The following is a 12,838-nucleotide window of genomic DNA, read 5'->3' on the forward strand; positions in this document are numbered from 1 at the left end:
CAGCCAAAAACGCACTCGCGACCCACACATGCACGTGCATCGGCACACGCCAACCAGTCAACGTCGACAACCACACGCAAGGCTCGAAACGAAACCGGCGTCCTTCCACGTTGCCATCAAGCTACGCGACACAAGACACAAGGAACCAACACAACAGCCGGCCCCACTAATTCCCACTCTCACGCCGCAAAAAGCACACCGAAACCGCCAAACGCACGCACATTCCCCTTCGCACTGACACCGACCGGCTCGCTACCACACACCTCTCGGCAGCCGTTTCACGCCAATTCGCCACACCGCCCACACAGTCGACAAGCGCCCGCCCTGTACGGCACACGCAACGACGCAGCGCAGCAAAGGGCGCCCGCAACACATACCTCTCCTCCCTCTCTCTCTCCGCCGCCCGACGCGCCAACCGCCACACCACACCGCCAGCCACTCGCAAATTGTGCACTGCCACCAGCCACACGTCCAACACGCCGCGCCGCCTCCGGCCACCCGCCAGGGGGCGCTCACGTCCGCGACAACAGCGCGGCCCGCCGGGCCGGGCCGAACCGAACCGAACCGGGCCGCCGCTGCTCTGCACTCGGCACGGCCACACCCTGCTGCAGACCGGGCTCGTCTCTCTGTACGCGTCTGCCTGCGCATCAACACAACACGACCTTTTTTTTTTTTCTTCTTCCTCTCTACCGCCACCCCTTCTTCTCGCGTTTTTACTCGTTGTTGCAGCAGCGGCGCACACCTACACATCCACAGCCCCAGCCGAGCCGGCCACACCTCAGGGCCCGCCGCCAGCGTCTCCTCCTCGGGCACAGGTGCGGTGCTGTGGCCGCCCATCCAACCGCATTGCTGGCCGTCCAGCCGCCAGGCGTTCCCACTGCCGCGAGCCACGCCGCGCACCGACCCTGCTGCAGAAAACGAAGCATAGCCAGAGACCGACCGGTACACAAAGCAAGCCGTCGCCTCGCCTCTTGTCCTTCCTGCCTTCCTTCCGCCCCCGCCCTTCTCACACCACCGCCTCTCCACTTTCGCCCCCCCTCCTTTTTTTTGTTTTTTTTGTTTTCTTCTTTCTTTCTTCCTTTCTTTCTTTCTTTCTTTCTTTCTTTCTTTCTTTCTTTCTTTCTTTGGCCCTCTCTCCTTCCCGCCATGGCGGTTACGGCACCGCCTGCAGCGGCAGATTTTTTGCGCCCACAAGCCTACTCCTACCACCATTAACCTTGCCCTGCCCTGCCCTGCCCATCAACGTCGCAGTCGAACCGACGCTTGCCAACACACTGCCCACGTTCCTTTCTCTTTTCGGCCTACGCCCATTACGCGCCGCCGCCACAGCACCTTCCCTTCCCACAACACACCGACGTCACCACACGCACCCAAAACAGGGGCCACGACCGTGTTCCTCGCCCACTCCCATCCCGCACGGTACGCACATTCCCAACTACTACCGCGCACCCTCCCTTTCCAATCTGTGTGTCTCTGTGTCTGTGTCCTGTCCGCGCGTGACGCCTCTCAACATCCGCCGTCCCCCGTCCCGTTTTCGCCCCCATGCCGTCGTCGCGCCGCCTCCTCCCCGTCCACCGCCGCCCCTGTCCGCCCCGCACCACACCATACACCGCTGCTTGTCCCGGCCGTTGCCACCAAAGGCGCCGACCGCAAACGCGCCACGCCGCAGCCCCCGTGCGTCTCGCGCTCGCTTGCATCTCCGTGCCGGCGCTGCCTCTCTTCCCGCTCGCACTCGACCTCGACAACACAGTCTTTGGCTCCGCCACTGCGTGTTCCGGTGGTACGCACGCTGCAACACGTACGTATTCATTACCAGAGCGATGGCGAGGCATGACAGCATCTCTGTCTGACCAGAGGGTTATTTATCGTTGCTAGTCGGCGCTTGGACCGCGCCAGACGACAGTAGTGGCACGCACCGGGTCGCCAGGAACAGTTGTTATATATATTGTAGCGCGAGTCGGGAGAGGTAGTAGTCGGTCGACAGTAGTAGCGGGTGGACGGTTGTACTGAGCGGGCGTCGGCGGCGTGCTCTGCTCGTCTCGCGACTCTGGTCACGGTTCGGGACGATGTATAGTATATTGTGTTATAATCAAAAGGTAGTGTGAAGCTGCATTGCGCAAATCTGATAACGTATGCTCATTGTACTTATTTTGTTCAACAACAAAAGCCCCACTATTACTTTTTTCTAAAGTAACTCTTGTCTTTTAACGAAAAACATTCACTTTTTAAAGACTACTTCCTATGGCATTTCCCTCCAAGGAGTGCAATTAATTACCAGCCAGCACTCATTCATTGCACACAGCTGTGTAAGGGGTATCTACAATTGAGGGGCGGATATAAATGCAATTTTTTTTTTGTTTTTTTTTTTTTTTGTTTTTTTGTGTGTGTTGTAACCTCCCCGCAAAATTTAAACTAATGGACAATGTTATTTACGGATGCTAATGGACATTGCGCTAATTGTAACCTCGCCCACAATGAGAGGTATTGAAAATGGCAACAAAAATGTGAAATTCGCAATCTGACTCAAATATAAATTCTTCACAACATTTAAAGTCCGTTCGGCGACAGGAAACTTCAATTAAACCGAAATATCGGTCTTTGGCCCTGTGCAAAACAATCAGAATTAAAGTCTTACCTCAGAATAAATGGATGTCACATTTCTGCTCTTGTTGTTGCGCAGCGCTTGGAGGAACTGCATTGCAAATAATAATATTCTCTTTTTTTTGTGATTTTAGTGAAATTTTTCTTCAAAGAAGTGGAATGAAATGTGAAGTGCAACGAACTCTTTACTTCAATAAAAAAATTAAATGTTTGAAAAATGCTTTTGAAATAGAAATTATTATTGGGGAACTTGTTGGAGAATAATTACAATAAATAAAATTCTTCATTATCTAATGATTATATTAATTAATTAACAGCATACCTTATTCACCATCTTGACCAGTGTTGCCGACCGCCTACATCACACAACCGCACTCGGCTGCTACTACTGACCGACCGCTCTGCATGACGACTATTAGCGTACTGCACGCGACGACTACTGACAGAGTACAGCCCTCAACTAGACAGAGCTACAGACTCGCAACGACTGACTGACTGACTGACTGAGAACCGCTCGCAACACTCGCGCGGTCCAGCGCAAACTCTCTGGTCACAGATGCTACAATGTCTCGCCATCGCTGCTATGTTACATTACATACGTGTTTCAGTGTCTTTTTCATTGGGGTAACGATCTTTGGCTCTTTTTATTCTGAATACAGGGCCAAAGGTCAACGCTGCTGCCCTTATACAATTTATCACGTTTCATTATGTCTGTTGCAATGTTACATACGGTTCATTCTTTCATTAATCTTATCGTTGGGTTTGTTTTGTAGGGACGTTAACATTCTTCTGGCACATTTTTATTATCATCGGACTCTCTGCTATTTGTGCAGGGAGGTTATACCTGGGTCCATTTCCATTTCCATTTACATTTTAATATTGATAGACGTTTTGTTTTCTTTTTTGTTTCTTGTTGTTTTTCCTTCTTTTTTTTTTTGTTGTTTTTTTTTTTTGTTTTGTTTTTCCCGCTCTCACCACCACCGCCGCATCACGCCTTCCGTTTTCTTGGTTTCTTTTCTGTTCTTCAACTGCTTCAACATCACCGCGCCCCATTTCCACACCACAGCCATCAGCCTCCAAGACGGGCAGGCGCAGTGTGCCATTTCCGGCGCACAAGCACACCCGTACGGTACTCTCCTCGCCCCCACGCCACCAACAACACAGCGACCACGCGGCTTTCAGGCACGGCACGGCACCGCACCGGCGAAATGCGCCGCCCCCGCCCCTCCGCGCATATCCGTCCGTCTCGCCACGTTCACTGACAGCCGCGTCTGCGGCTACACCACGACAACCACAACACAACACCGTTCCCCTCCCTGGCAACTCATTGTTTTTCTCCTCCTCTTTTGCACAAACCACAACGCCGAGCACAGGCGCAAGCCACCCACACCGCGCCCCTCCCCGTCCCGTCTTTGGCCGCCGCTCCTCGTTTCCTCGTTTGCCCCCTCCCATCTCCCGAAATGCCATGCCAGCAGCGTTACGCATGCCCCTCCCCTGTCCACACAACACTACCGCCAAACGAACAGCCTTCCGGGCCACATGCAGGGCACGCCCACCTCCAAACACTGCCAATTCACGGACACACACACACACACACACACACACACACACACACACACTTTCTCGACACCTTTCTGTACGGAGGGTGCGTCATCTCGACCGTGACAGAGTGACGGCAACTATCGACGATCCATTTCCCCCCAACTGGTACAACATGTCCACCAACACCTACATACATCATTCAAGTACACAGACAATAGCATACACACAATGGGAGGGCACACGAACATGGACGGCACGGCACTGTCATACACTCTTCCTCAGAACCATATCAACAAACGTTACGTACATCCGGGAAAGCGAAAGCAAAAGCAAAGGCAAAGCCCAATGCAGCCGTCAAAGGTAACGTTCACCACGGCAGACACTTGCAGCCGCGCCGCCGTTAAACGCATTTCAGTGCGGCTCCAATACGCCTCCGACGCGGGAACGTTCCGTTGCTCTACGAATGCGTTTCTCCCCTTTTTCCCTTCCTCTCTCTTTTGCCCCCCCCCCCCCCCCCCCCCTCTGTCCTTTCCTCCTTGCACTCTTGCCTCATTCCTCACGTTCTGCCCAGACATTCGACCGATCAAAGTCAACCTTTCGTTACCGTTCTCAGCGCGACGGTGTACAACAGTATGACGGGTGTGCCCAAGACTTCGGTTCAGTTGCGTGACGCCGGTCTATCGCGCCGATCGACAGTTACTCAGGGGGCGACGGATCGGACCACGTCACCGACACACAAAACACTTTCAAACAAACAAATACATACATACCGGATGGACACAGACAAACACGTGTACAGACATTCGCCAAACAAACGACCGCCGCCGCCGCCGTCGTCGTCGTCTAGCGTCGCGCTTACTGTACTGCACTGGACACGCGTGCATCTTGAATGACGACATCGGTGTGCGTGCGTCGTACGCAATCAGTCAGACACGGCTATCAAAAATCAGAGTCGAATGGTACATCATCGTGCGTGTCGCCGTACACGTACATACAGTACAATACAACAACAATGCGTCTTAATGGCACGTTCATTTCAACGTCACTCACACACCTCCACGCTGCAGTTGCGTCGCACCATTGTCAAACTCGGCGTACAGCAAAGGGAATAGTGGGCGGCAAAAACAACCAAACAAAAACATTTCACATTTCACCCTCGCCATGTATGATGTGCAAAAAACAAACCCGCAAACGGCCGTCGTTACGGCGACACAAAAGTCGCCGATCGCACTGTCCCCCCTCGCAGACAGGTAACACACACACACACACACACACACCCCAACACCAATGGGTCAAAACCACTCCAACGAGGCGTGCCACCATTCCACGCCACGGCGACCAACCTCGTGGCCGTACCCCGCAACACGCTTTGACGCGCCCCCCCCCACCCACAATCAAAATGCACACATACATCACAGCCGTCCACACAAACAACAACAACAATTCCGCCCTTCCCGCAAAAGGCAAGTTGGTGGCCCTGAAAAGGGCCGTTTTGCCGCTCTCGCAACGGAGGAGCCTTCTCCATCCTTCCATTCCAGAGCCACCTCCTTACTTGGAGCTCGTGTACTTGGTCACCGCCTTCGTGCCCTCGCTCACGGCGTGCTTGGCCAGCTCGCCAGGCAGCAACAGCCGCACAGCGGTCTGGATCTCGCGGGACGTGATGGTCGAGCGCTTGTTGTAGTGCGCCAGGCGAGAAGCCTCGGCCGCAATGCGCTCGAAAATGTCGTTCACGAAGCTGTTCATGATGCTCATCGCCTTCGACGAGATGCCCATGTCAGGGTGCACCTGCTTCAGCACCTTGTAGATGTAGATGGCATAGCTCTCCTTCCTCTTGCGCTTCTTCTTCTTGTCGCCCTTCGAAATGTTCTTCTGCGCCTTGCCAGCCTTCTTGGCGGCCTTCCCGCTAGTCTTGGGCGGCATCTCGAACCAACGTACGGCAGCAGCAACACCAGTAGCAAGCGCTCCGCTCTAGTCAGCGTCTCCCCACACAGTGGCACCCGCCGCCAGCCGCCGCCGCACCTTTACCAGCTCGCCCTGTTGCGGCCGCCGACCAATGGGGCGCGCGCGCAACCGGCCGCCGCACCCGAGCCCATAAAGCACCCCCACCCCTGCTGCGCCGGCACGCACTCCTGTGCTTGACTCGCTGCGACGCGGACTCTGTGCTGCTAGCCTCGAGCCTCGAGAACACAAAGAGCGAACAAAGGAAGCGGGAAATGCCTTCCACTGAAGTGTAAGCGCACTCCCGACCTGAGTTCACTCAAACGAATAAAAGCAAATTGTCGTGTTTCCCAACACAGCTAGGCGAGATGTTCTGGAAAGCTGGAACGTAGGGAAACCGATAGTCAGGGATTGTCGCAAGTCAGGGCCCTGTCTGCGGACAGACCAGCCCGCGCTTGCAGCGCAAAGGCTAGAATAGTAGGGAGAGGCTTACACTACACACACTAGGAGGGAGACCACTACACTACACTACACCTCATTGAAAACTACAGCCACAACACGCGGAAGGACGACATGTCGTCCCAAGCGACTACCAGCGCGTACGAAAGCTCACGCATAATCATCGCAGGTGACAATTCTGCACCGACGATGACGACTGCGAACACAAAGCCAACCCTGCCACTGACACAGGACCGAGAATTGATGCCACCGCCAAGTCACGAACCTGCACCCGCCCACGCCTCAGACAAAATGCTTTCTGACACAACGGACGACGAATGTCTACAAACTGGAGACCGCAAACGCGCGAGGAAGACGACCGCTAGCTCAAAGCCAAGACCAAAAAAACCCGCGGACACAAAACCAAAAGCGACAAAAACGCCACAAACAACAAATAAAGACGCACCGATCGACAGACCCCAGCCGCAAGACAACGCTCCACTCCATCAGAACACACAAGAAACGACAGAGACACACGGAAAAACTGACGAACAAGATGATGACGACCGGGAATGGGAGACAGTAACCAACAAACGCACCCGAAGAAACACGGCAGACAAAACGGACACGCAGATACAACCGGAAACACAAACCAGGGAGGAAATCAAAATAAAAATTGAAAATCTCAACACAGGAGAAACACAGAAGTCGCTGTATGAACAATTCAAAATACTAAACGTACTGCAACACGTACAAGACATGGTCGTGTACCCAAACCGCACAGCAATAGTTACAAGCTTCCACCCTGACATCGAAACAATCATCCATAGGACCATATGCACCCAATACAGACCAGAAGCGAAGGCAACGAGAATACAAAAGCTCAACAGACAAACACAAGCCAAACAGACCGCAGAACCATCACTCAGCGTGGTGATAACTAAGGTAACCCATGATGTTACGGAAAAGGACATAGAGGACGAATTAACAAACCAAGGGCTTGAGTACACGAAAGTAAAAAGAATAACCTCGAGAGAATATGGGAAACCTATACAAAAAATAAGGGTCATAACCCGAAACAAAACAACAGTAGACAACCTGCTCAACAACCATTTTAGAATCTTTCACAAATTCCATCCAGTAGAACAGTCCCATGTACCACCACCACAACCGGCTCAGTGTGCAAGGTGCCACACATTTGAACACACTACCGAGAATTGCAAAAGCAAACCGCTTTGCAACAGATGCGGAGGGCCACACACCATAGCAAATTGCCAGAAAGACATAAATAAACCAACCTGTGTCAACTGCGGCGGACAACATCTATCAACGGACATCAAATGCCCAAAACGACCAAAAACACCAGTGTCAATAGAAGCCACAGCCAAGATCGTCTGCACAGATGAACCGATGGGTGAAACAACAGACGACAAGCAAAAAATACAAATGGTAGTGTGTGAGGACTTCCTCCGAGCGACAACGACGGCACTTATAAACATACTCCCTGACCGAAAGCAACTCGTTGTAACCGCCATGAAAGACATCTCCAAGACATTTTTCAGACGAGAAATGAATGTATCTCAAGCGTGGAACCGCATTCATTTCAGTATTTCCCACACAGAGAGCAACCGAGACACTGTAGGGGAAGATAACAAACAAACAGAAAAACAGCAAGTTCGCTAGCACCAATAGGATGGGTACTAGAATAGGGTTTGTAAATGCGAATGGCTGCAATACCAAAAAACCACTAATCGAACAATTAATCAAGCAGGAAAAGATCCAACTACTGGGGATGACAGAAACTAGGGTGGGGCAAGCACCAATAAACATACTAGACTATATATGCTATCGCAAAGATGACGTGACCGAAGCGAGACACAGAGGATGGGCACATGGCGGAATAGCGATTGTACACCACAAAAAGTTAGCGACCGCCGAGGTTGAACTGCCAAGATGCTTCGACAAGCACAAAGCAATAGTAATAAAAGTAGCAGCCAAGCCATTTAGAGCAATCCACATCGCAGTTATATATGTCCCTCCTACAGAAGAAATCCCAAAGGATCTACTAAAACACATCTGTAACTTAGGGCCCAGCATAATTCTAGGAGACTTCAACGCAAGATCAATTAACTTTGGAGACAAACGGACAAATAGAAACGGAAGACAACTGGAAGAACTGCTAGAAGAAAATCCACACATTCTGAAAATGCATAACACCAAGCCCACGTTCATAAACCACACAGGAGACTCGACACCAGACCACATACTACACACAACAGACTTAGCTAGGCACATAGGAGATGTAGACATCGGAGACAGCATAGGAAGCGACCACCTCCCACTCCTAACGACCACCACAGCTATAAACCCAGAAAGAATGAAACCGACAACAAAAACATACAAAGACAGAAAAAACATAGACAAAAATAAATACATTACCTACATCAAAGAAAACATAAGGACAACACACGAACAGATCAGAAACCAGGAAGAAATGGAGAAACTGAACGACCACATCAAGACAGTAATCAGTGATGCCATCGAAACCAGCGCCCCAACACGAAGAGTTATAGAAGGAGGCGAAAGGATTCCTGCAAATATACTAGAACTTATAAAACAAAAACGAAAAGTATATACGCAATTCAAAGTAAACCGTGACCCAACAATAAAAAACCAGTGGAACCGACTAAATGATCAAGTTAAATTCTTACTGAGACAACACAGAGCCAGAACCCTCAACAACAAGATTCAGAAACTAGATCCCAAAAACCCAGCAGACTTTTGGAAAAAATTTAAACGCATTACACACGAAAAGCAAAACCAAGACCCACCACTAATAATAAACGGAGATATTATACCATGCGAAGAGAAGAAAGCCAATGAATTTATGAAAGTGCTTAAGGAAATATACACACATCCTCAAGACGAGAGGTTTAACGAAGAAACAGAAAAAACAATAGAAACCGAAACAACAAGAACACTAGAGGAGCCGCAAAACATCGTATATGACAAAGATCAAACAAAACTCATACAAGACATCACATCAAAGGAAATTGAAACAGCAATAGCATGCGGGAAAGTAACAGCACCCGGCGCGGATGGCATCACACGACACCACCTAAGGCTGATACCACAGGAAATAATCATACCACCACTCAAAAACCTATTCAACGCCGTACTCAGACTGCAGAAAACGCCACAACAGTGGAAAGATGCACAAGTTAAGATGCTGCCGAAGCCCCAAAAACCAAAACATGACCCAAAGTCATACCGACCTATAACATTACTGCCAGTAATAGGCAAAACCTTCGAATCAATACTCACTAATAGAATACAAAAATTTGCAGAAAAACGACAAATTCTACCAAAAGAGCAAAGCGGATTTAGGAAGAATAAAAGTACAATAGACCCAATTTTCCGCCTTATCAGCAATAGCACAGAAGCCATAAATACAGGAAATGTAGTAGCAGCGCTGCTACTCGACATAGAGAGAGCCTTCGATAAAGTATGGCACTTAGGGCTCATACACAAACTAATTAAAAACGACATCCCATTAGAAATAGTAAAACTAATAAAAAACATCATTACAGAAAGGGACATAAAAGTAAAAGTAGGGGACAAACTATCAGAGACGCTCAGACCACTGGCAGGAGTGCCACAAGGGGCAATCATATCGCCACTCTTATATAATATATATACATCAGATATACCAAAGCCAGTTGGACTAAATGAAGAACTTGCCCTATATGCTGATGACACAGCGTTCTGGTGCCACGCCCCAACAACCGAAATGTTATCAAAGAAAACCAGCAGATACATTAAATCATTAGAAGAATGGATGTCTGCATGGAGAATTAGGCCAAACCCGACCAAATCGCAGCTACTAATAATCCACCACAGAAACTTCACACAGCTTAAACAACAAAACCCAGAAGACATTGAAATAACACTCTGGGGACAAAAAGTAGAACCAAAGAAGACAGCCAAATACCTAGGACTAGAGATTGATAACCTACTCAATTGGAAGACCAACACAACACAAAAAATAGGAATAGCCAGCACAAAACTAGCCAAAATCAAACTACTACAACATAGAAACGGAGGCGCAGCAACACCAATAGTGCTACATATGTATAAAATGTACGTAAGACCAATACTAGAGTATGCAGGAATAGCATGGTGCGGAAATGTAACACAATGTAACCGAATTAAATCCACAGATAGAAGAATGCTAAGGACACTAGCAAGAAAACCAAGAGAAAGAACGGCAACACTGCACACAACCCTCGATACAGACTCAATGGAAGAACGATTAATAAAACAGATAGCTACATACGGTGACAATAGACTAATCACGAACGAGACAATAAAAGACATAATCATCAAACCACCATTCCACCTCAATCTACCACGCTACAAGTATCCTTACCCACCACAAATCGCCGCAATAGCAACAGAACAAATTCACCCCGGAAAACACAAGGATTTAGAAACAGTTACAACAGGAAAACAACTCCCATAGCACCTGCAGTTCCACATCATGCCAGACTAATTAAGAGACAGAAAGAAACAGGAATGACACCCAACCCTGGCTGAGGTTTTATGGGGTTTCCCTCAGCTGTAAGGCAAATGTCAGGGCTGTGTATAGTCCCCAAATCCAACAAACCAACTAACAAAATAATAATATAGCAAAATATTAATAATTATATATATACATACAGGAATAGAAAATAGAAAATTTGAACAAGACTACCCAAACTATGAAATAAAAAGTGCCACAACAGAATAACATAAGAATAAGATAAGGCTCCAAAGCGGCATTAAGCCCTCCATGAGCCCGCCCCACCCTTCCGGTGGAGGAATGAAAGTTATAAAAAAAAAAAAAAAAAAAAAAAAAAAAAAAAAAAAAAAAAACTCCGCTGCTCGACTCGCTGCCGCTCGCACCGGTCGTTTTCGTTTCCGTTTCGTGTGCACCGTCGCTAGCCCAATCGCCATGTCCGGACGCGGAAAGGGAGGCAAAGTCAAGGGCAAGTCAAAGTCCCGCTCAAGCAGGGCTGGGCTCCAGTTCCCGGTCGGCAGAATCCACCGCCTCCTGCGCAAGGGAAACTACGCAGAGCGCGTCGGCGCCGGGGCGCCCGTCTACCTCGCCGCCGTCATGGAGTACCTCGCGGCTGAGGTGCTCGAGCTGGCCGGAAACGCGGCCCGCGACAACAAGAAGACGCGCATCATCCCGCGCCACCTGCAGCTTGCCATCCGCAACGACGAGGAGCTCAACAAGCTCCTGTCGGGCGTCACCATCGCACAGGGTGGTGTCCTGCCCAACATCCAGGCCGTCCTGCTGCCAAAGAAGACCGAGAAGAAGGCCTAAAGGAGGCCAGGCAATCGCAGCGCCGCGTGCTCCCCTGCACGCAACGCGCTTTGCCGGCTCGGCTCGGCCCGGCCCACAACAATCGGCCCTTTTCAGGGCCACCACACAAACCTACGTCCAAAGCAAAATTTCAGTCGTCCTCGCCGCACCTTGTTTTGTTTTAACTTTGCACTTTCACAGCACAGCCGCCGCCGGCGCACGTCCGCCATCTTGTCGTCCACACAGCCCGTGTGGCCCAACACACACACATTTTGCACGGTCGCAGTCGCCTTCCAAACGACAACGGCAGCAATAATGACCATTGTTAAAGGGAGGCGTGTCGACACACCGCCCTCCACTCCCGCGCGCCGCAACGGCCGTCGACACGAACGAAACAGCTGATCCGGCCGCCTATGCCCACACGCCTAACACACAGAGCCAAACCACGCAAGCAAATAATCACCGCCTCTCGCACAACAACACACAGCCCGCCATCTCCATCGCGATCGATACAAAGACACACAATAACAAACACAAACGAAGCAGCTCCACTCTCACACACACACACAGCCAGCCACATGACACCTTTCCTTTCCTTCTCCCCTCCCAGCCACATCACGTCGCTCAAACGGAAAGAAACAAACAAACAACACAGCGCACACACGCAGCAACAACAACACAGACTCTTTCGCACTTTTCAACTTCCGAACAGTGTGGTGGCCCTGAAAAGGGCCGTTTTCTAGTCTCTCCCACCCACAAGCACGGCCGCGGGAAGGCCAGCGCCCGCTGCGACGCAGCCTAACCGCCGAAACCGTACAGGGTGCGCCCCTGCCTCTTCAGGGCGTACACCACGTCCATGGCCGTCACAGTCTTGCGCTTGGCGTGCTCAGTGTACGTCACCGCGTCGCGGATCACGTTCTCCAGGAACACCTTCAGCACCCCGCGGGTCTCCTCGTAGATCAGACCAGAGAT

The sequence above is a fragment of the Schistocerca americana genome, unplaced genomic scaffold, assembly GCF_021461395.2.
Source record: "Schistocerca americana isolate TAMUIC-IGC-003095 unplaced genomic scaffold, iqSchAmer2.1 HiC_scaffold_52, whole genome shotgun sequence".
In the NCBI taxonomy this organism is placed as follows: Eukaryota; Metazoa; Arthropoda; class Insecta; order Orthoptera; family Acrididae; genus Schistocerca; species Schistocerca americana.